This window comes from Pinus tabuliformis, chromosome J (genome assembly GCF_031772625.1).
Source record: "Pinus tabuliformis cultivar Carrire ecotype Pingquan chromosome J, CPIR1, whole genome shotgun sequence".
NCBI classification, from domain to species: Eukaryota; Viridiplantae; Streptophyta; class Pinopsida; order Pinales; family Pinaceae; genus Pinus; species Pinus tabuliformis.
In genome coordinates this window covers 1,444,193,193-1,444,200,024 of record NC_142295.1, presented here as the reverse complement: position 1 = coordinate 1,444,200,024, position 6,832 = coordinate 1,444,193,193, and positions in this window count along the sequence as shown.

The window sequence follows — 6,832 nt, the reverse complement described above, 5'->3', positions numbered from 1 at the left end:
TAGTGTTGGGTATTTTAACCTAGCGAATAATTATTACCTAGTCTAGTGAACTACTGCTGCTACTACTGCTATTACTTGCAGTTATAGAAAACAACTATAGCCGTGATCAAGTTGTAATTCTTCAGTATAGAAAACAAAAAAGCATAGAAGAATTATGGGCGAGCTCCCTTTCATTGTGGCTCAAAGTATCGTTTGTTATAAGAAGTCTTTGAATAGTACAATGAATGACGAGAAGATTTTTCACATTATGTGTATACAGCTTTCATACATTTGGTGCTGATGGTGATTTTTATGTGGATGAATCATATTTGGTGATATATTATTTGTTTGATTGGACTTTGTGGGACACATATATATAGAAATTAGATTCTTCAATTCACAGACCAATTAACACACGTACAGTTATAACATGCTGGGTTGACCTGCAGGAGGCCCGCAGGCACCACAATTTGTAATGCAAGAAAAAGACATTGTTCTGCACGGTTCTCTTTTGAAACTTTCCATCGTTGGGTTTGTTGCAGAAACTGAATGTGTTAGTAGTTACAAGTATTGTCATGATATTAATCAACAAGTGAATGTGTGGTGGAAAAGGCATAGTTGAGTTGAGACTTTAGACCTCCCTCTGGCTGTCACAAAACACCCCATGACTAATGCACATTGAGAACCTTTGTTACATGGTTAAAACGATTGGTAAATTAACTGTCATCCACTTTTTGCAGCCACTGGAGGGACAGAATGAATCTCAACATCTCTTCTGCGTACCATCTGGCCCACCTTCCACAAAGCATTCTTACCTTGATGATACCGCACACTGGCACTTATGATAGAGTGGCCAACTTTGTCCTTGATGACAGACAGGCCCACTCTGGACAGGCATCTTAATGGGGGACCAAGGAGTCGGATGGATGGACCAAGGAGTCGGATGGATGGAGAAAGAGATGCTTGGAAAATAGTTAAACAAGGCGCCAGTACTTTGTATTCATAACTATCACTCTAGTGAGGCGCTCACAGTATTTTGACAAAAATATGCAACAAATAATTACACACCATTCTGGCAATCCTTTGCTATAACTTGGTGTAACAAATCTTTTGGCTTTATCAATTCAATCAATTTTGGATTTCCTTTTTAGGCCATAAATCTGTTCAGAGAATTAAAAAACCCCAAGACAATTGAAATCGGCCGGCAGGGAAGGTTTCCAATGCGATTTATCGTCAGATTCGAGGAGATAAGTCGCTTTAAATGTGATAGAGAGAGTTCAATTGGTTGCATTTTTATCTAGTCCTTTTCAGTTTCTCGGTAATTAGAGCTGGGCATGGAAGGATAATGTGGACTTGGCTAACCATGGTGAGAAATGTGTACCTTTCTGGCTCAGGCGTAACAAACTCTTGTGTTTCTGATCAACGCAGTAGGTTTTGGATTTTTTCCAAGTTACAGATCGCTTCAGATACTCTCAAAATCCAGTATAGTTGTGTGTGAACGGGGAATGTTTTCAATGTGGAATGGGAAATTTATGGCCTACAAATCGGTATATAATGAAATATTGTGGAGTAGGTAACATAAATTTTTGGCCACAGATTTAGTTTGCAGGTTGAACAGGACAAAATATATGCAACAGAGCTTCATTTCAGAACATATTTCATGGAAAAACAAACTAAAATGTCCACTGCCTGGAGTTTCTGTTGGGGATTTCACTGGGGAAAAAGTAAACATGCATATATGGGATTTACATAGCCTTGCTTGTTATGAATTTTATGGTCAGTAGACATATCGACTGCCTCATAGCAAAAACAGTATAAGCAAGTTCTGTAGGGCTTCGATGATCATATGTAAATTGCTGTTACTATCTCTTCTGTATTAATAAAAACAGACATTATATCTAATAAATCCAGGCGATGTTAGTGGGTCCATTGGGTCATCGTGCAGCAGTGAGTTGCACAAGGATGACCTAGATTCAAAACCATTCTATCCTAACACAATTTTGACATGAATTGTCCATAGAAAACTTTGACGGAATAATCATCCTTTCACACCCTCTCTAATCAATAATAATACACTAACGAAGAAGAAAGTTCATGGAAATTTGTGCACTTACATTTTGGAGCCAAATAATCTCCGAGCTCGAAGACGTAGTGTCCATCTTTATCATCTTCACGCCATGGAGGAGAAATACCGCGCTGAACCGTAGGTCCCTTCTGACCACCGAGCGCAGAAGGCGGAGGATGAGGAGGAGGAGCATGCTCTAACCCTAGCCCTGCCGAAGAGGAAACGATTCGAACCTGGTGTTGGGCATCATGGGCGCCACCATTATAGAGTAGCGTTCGCTGAGTCTACACACAGCCAGCGACCCGTTTCCCACAGTCAAATTTGACCTGCTAGCAATCCAATCCAAACAACATACACAGAGAGAGTGAGAGCAGTTTAGTTGAGTTGGGAAGCTACCATATGCATCTTTCTCCGAAAACACCATATGCATCTTTCTCTGAAAACACAATGCGCCATTACTACTGGAGCTTAAGAATGCATAAGCTTCCGAAGAAAACAGCACGAATTTAGCAGCAGAACCGTCTTCATCAATATCCATGAATACACGACGCAGCTCACTTGCAGAACTCTGTGGTTATGCCCGCTCTTTTCTCGATGCCACGTAGCGTGAGATTGCAGAACTCTGCAGTTATGCCCACTCTGTTCCCGACGCCACGTGTCAGCGTGAGAAACAAAGGGACAACGAAAGTCCCTTTCAAAGGAAGGCCTATAGGATTATTGAAAGGAAGAAACCTCTACAGATAGTCAAGCATATACAAAGCTCACTAGTGACCAAGGAAATAACCACGATGACACAAAACCAAAACCAAACCATTCATATCAATATATTAAGTTTAAAACGCGTTCATACTAAAAACTCAATAGATTATTGGCAACACACTTTTTTTTTTTAACTAAAAAATAAATTATACCGTTTTACATGGTAAATGAAAAGCGGAGAAATTTGTGATTTCCAAATACTAAAACAAACCACTTACAACTTACATTGCTGGTTGACACTACAACTAAAACATTAACTAATTGTAATATGCTTTTCCACATTGTAATTTAATATTTTAAAATAACCAAGCGTTATCTAATCTATTCCTATCTTCAACTTGTAAACTCAATAATTATTTCTAAAATTGTTGTCCACTTATACCATATATAGAACCACCTTAATTAATAATGATAACCCCTCAAGTGAAGGTCAGATCAACAATAGTTAATTTCAAATAAGGAAAATATTATTTACTTAAACCATGAGTGTTGAAAAAGCATTATTTAAATAGATTATATAAACATTAACCATTCCGCAATATCAACATTATTTACTTGCATTATGTCAACATTTACCATTGCGTGTATCTCGGTAACCATAACCAGATGGAAATAAGGTCGGCCCCGTAATATTATTTACTTGGTTTATGTCAACATTTACCATTGCGTGTATCTCAGTAACTATAACCAGATGGAAATAAGGTAGGGCCCGTTGTTGTATAGTGCGATTAGAAAGTCAAATTATAATATTCTTAAACCAATACTTATTGTATTCTTATGTGATGTTTAATAAAATACAATTAATTTTGTGATCTATAAATAATTTTGTAACTATTTTTATTTAAACATTAATAATAATAATAATAAATGGGTTTTCCATTGATTAAAACCTCGACTTCCCATCATTTATCATAACCCCCTGTTCAGTATTAATTCTTAGAAGATCACACATGTTTCTTTCATCTGACTTGCAATGTCTACATTCTCCACATTCTCCAGTAAATAAGGGAAGCACACTGTGACCCTCCTTGAAGTCAGTCACCCCTTCTCCAACACTCTCAACAACTCTGTGTCAAGCAACAGATCTATAGTTAGTGACCAATGCAATGCATTGCAATTTTGCAAAAAGGAAATGAAATGAAAAAAAACAAGGTGATATTGCATCGCCAATTTGGATTACTCCTTTGGCTCATTAATGGAAGGAGATTAATCTACAGGATCATGCAAAATTTGGTAATCGGATGTGCACGTGTATCCTCATGATTTTCTATTTATAAATTTCAGTATTGATTATGCAAGAAAGCAGGATTGGGTTTTGTAATTTGTCAATTACTTTCTTTGGTTGGAGTTTTGATTATAGTTTAAAATTTGGTATTGCCCTAGTGACTGCAACATGTAACTATGTGATGATACCCGAGCATCTGCGCTCTTCAGTATTGTTCTGCAATAGTTAGAGCTAAGGTTTTCCAGAGATTAAAGTAAGTCTCACTACTCATTTAGAATGGCGATTGAGATTCAACGGCCCAGTTTCAAATGTGGTCTACATTATCAATTTAGTATTTCATAATCGGCATGGCCAAACTGTCTATTTTGATTTTCGCAAATTCAATTTCAAAAAACAGTGTTTGGAAATATTTATTTCAATTGTGGATTGGTTTCATGGTAAACCAAAACAGAAAATCGCTTTCCTTGCACATATATGCTGCCCCGAATTGTTATCATTATCAGTATTATTATCTTCTCCCAACAACGACAGAATGACGGATATATGCACAAGAGAAGAACCAAAAAGACAAGTACTCCAAGATATCCATTGAAAAGAAGCCTATAATCACAGAATCATTACTGCAGTAGAGTGTTTACATTGTTACTTTAGCTCTCAGAGGCCTCAAGTAAACTCTAGGTGCAAATTTCAATAGTTTTGCACAATCATGTATGATTTAATAAATATTGAGGTTTGCAGCTCAACATCTTTTTTATCTCTCTCAATGCTTAATAGATCCAAGTAAAGGTGAAGCTATTTTTTATCTCTCTCAATGCTTAATAGATCCAAGTAAAGGTGAAGCTATGCTAGTTTACAGTTGTTTGAAGTTAGGAAGAAAGGCAAAAAATGTCATCATATTTTGACTATATGGTAATTTAAAAAAAATGGCATTGGTTCTTTTTCCATTTTTATATTAGTGTTATATACACACACAAAGATCTCCTGCACCCCAGACTGTAAAGCTCCTCACTTCTCTTGACCCAAATACAAAACTCAATTGATTTTTATAAGTCTATAAGTGCATGCTTCAGTCCAAAAATTGGCTCCAAACAGCTCATACAATATAATAAAATATGGTTATACAGATCTGTGCAGGTGTCAAGTGAATGAAAGAAAATTTACCACAGATTTGTCCATACTAGGGCACCAGAGGGGTTTTGTACCCAGCAATGTGCATACTGAATATGTGCTCAGAATTATCCCACAACTAAATGTCTGTTCATCCTCAACTATTTAGGGCCCAACATGTGCCAAAAAGAACAATCTCAAAAGATTGCATGTCAGCCAAAAATAGCTTGACTTAAAATATAACAAGAGAACAGATACAATTGACATTGAAGCATCTCCATCCAAAGACCACAACTGTAGTTGAATCAAGTGTGTTTCTTATAGTGGAGAAAACAAGGGATCTATCATGAATCAAATTGTGTTCTTATATTTTGTTCTTATAGTAGAGAAAACAAGGGATCTATCTTATTTGTGAAAAGCACTCACCATAATCCCCAACTTTCTGACAGAATTAAGTCTTCTTGTTTCATGACACATGTACACACTTGGCTCACAAAAGTTTGAATGATCCATAGTAATCTATATCTACCAGAAACAATTGGAACATAGCAAAATCATCCTGAACCAACAACTATCACATGCCACGTACCAACACTAATTCTGAAGGGTTAATCCATAATAGTAATACTTTAGGTGAGATCACGTAATTAAAGAAAACCATCTCTAAGCATCTTGAACCCCAATGTCTATAGGTCTCGTGTGAATTCTATGATAGGTGCAACGCAATTTTTATGCAGGTAATGGAGATTTTGCAATTTTTATGCAGGTGTAAGCAAGCCTAATATGATTTCACAAAATTAGACAAGAACAACAAATCGTTTTGCTTATGACTGCTTTCAGATTAACATTTACGAATGCGGTCTCCATTGAGCTATTAAAATAATAATAATAATAATAAAAAATAAATAAATCATTATTTTTCCTTTTTTAGTATGAAATTATATTATGAAAAATTTCATGCAAATTTTGTTAGCTATTAAAGCAACTCCAACTTGGATCCACAGAGTCGAACATCACCGACTCAAGCTGTCTTCCATAGGACAAATTCAGATATTTTGCATAGGAAATTGGCAGTCGTAGAATTTGACATCACATTTTTCAAATAAACTATGATGATAACTTCTAGTTTCATTTGGGCAAAATACCAAATGGTATTCAACTGAAAATTAAGGCCATATCACAGGGCTATACACTAACCATCAATTTCTGTAGTGCACTACCTATTTGAGACTTGAGAGAGCAACAACAAAAGAAATGTCTCCCAAAACAAGAAATATGAAAACTTCAAATAAAAAACAGCAAGAAAGCAAAACCATTCTGAGGTTCAGCAAAACATTGACTGATGTAACAAACAAAATATAAATGCACAAGGAAGTTCATAAAGAGTTCCTGTCGATGATCAAGGTAACAGTTAACTGGGACAGCGAAGAATTTTACCAAAATCTAACTGACTAAATATTTAATATGAAAGGCTACTAACATGTCATTCACCATGAAAAGCATGACATTGCAGGCACCATCTGCCCAGTGTTAGTCATCAGTTCAAACAGCCAAAATCATCACGTACATACACATGATATATTATAGACCCCAGTACCATATGCAGTGCCTGCTACTATCATACCGTTTCAAAGGTTGACTGATTGATGTTCATTGTGTTCAGTTACATTCCTTATTAGCATCATTAATAATAATAT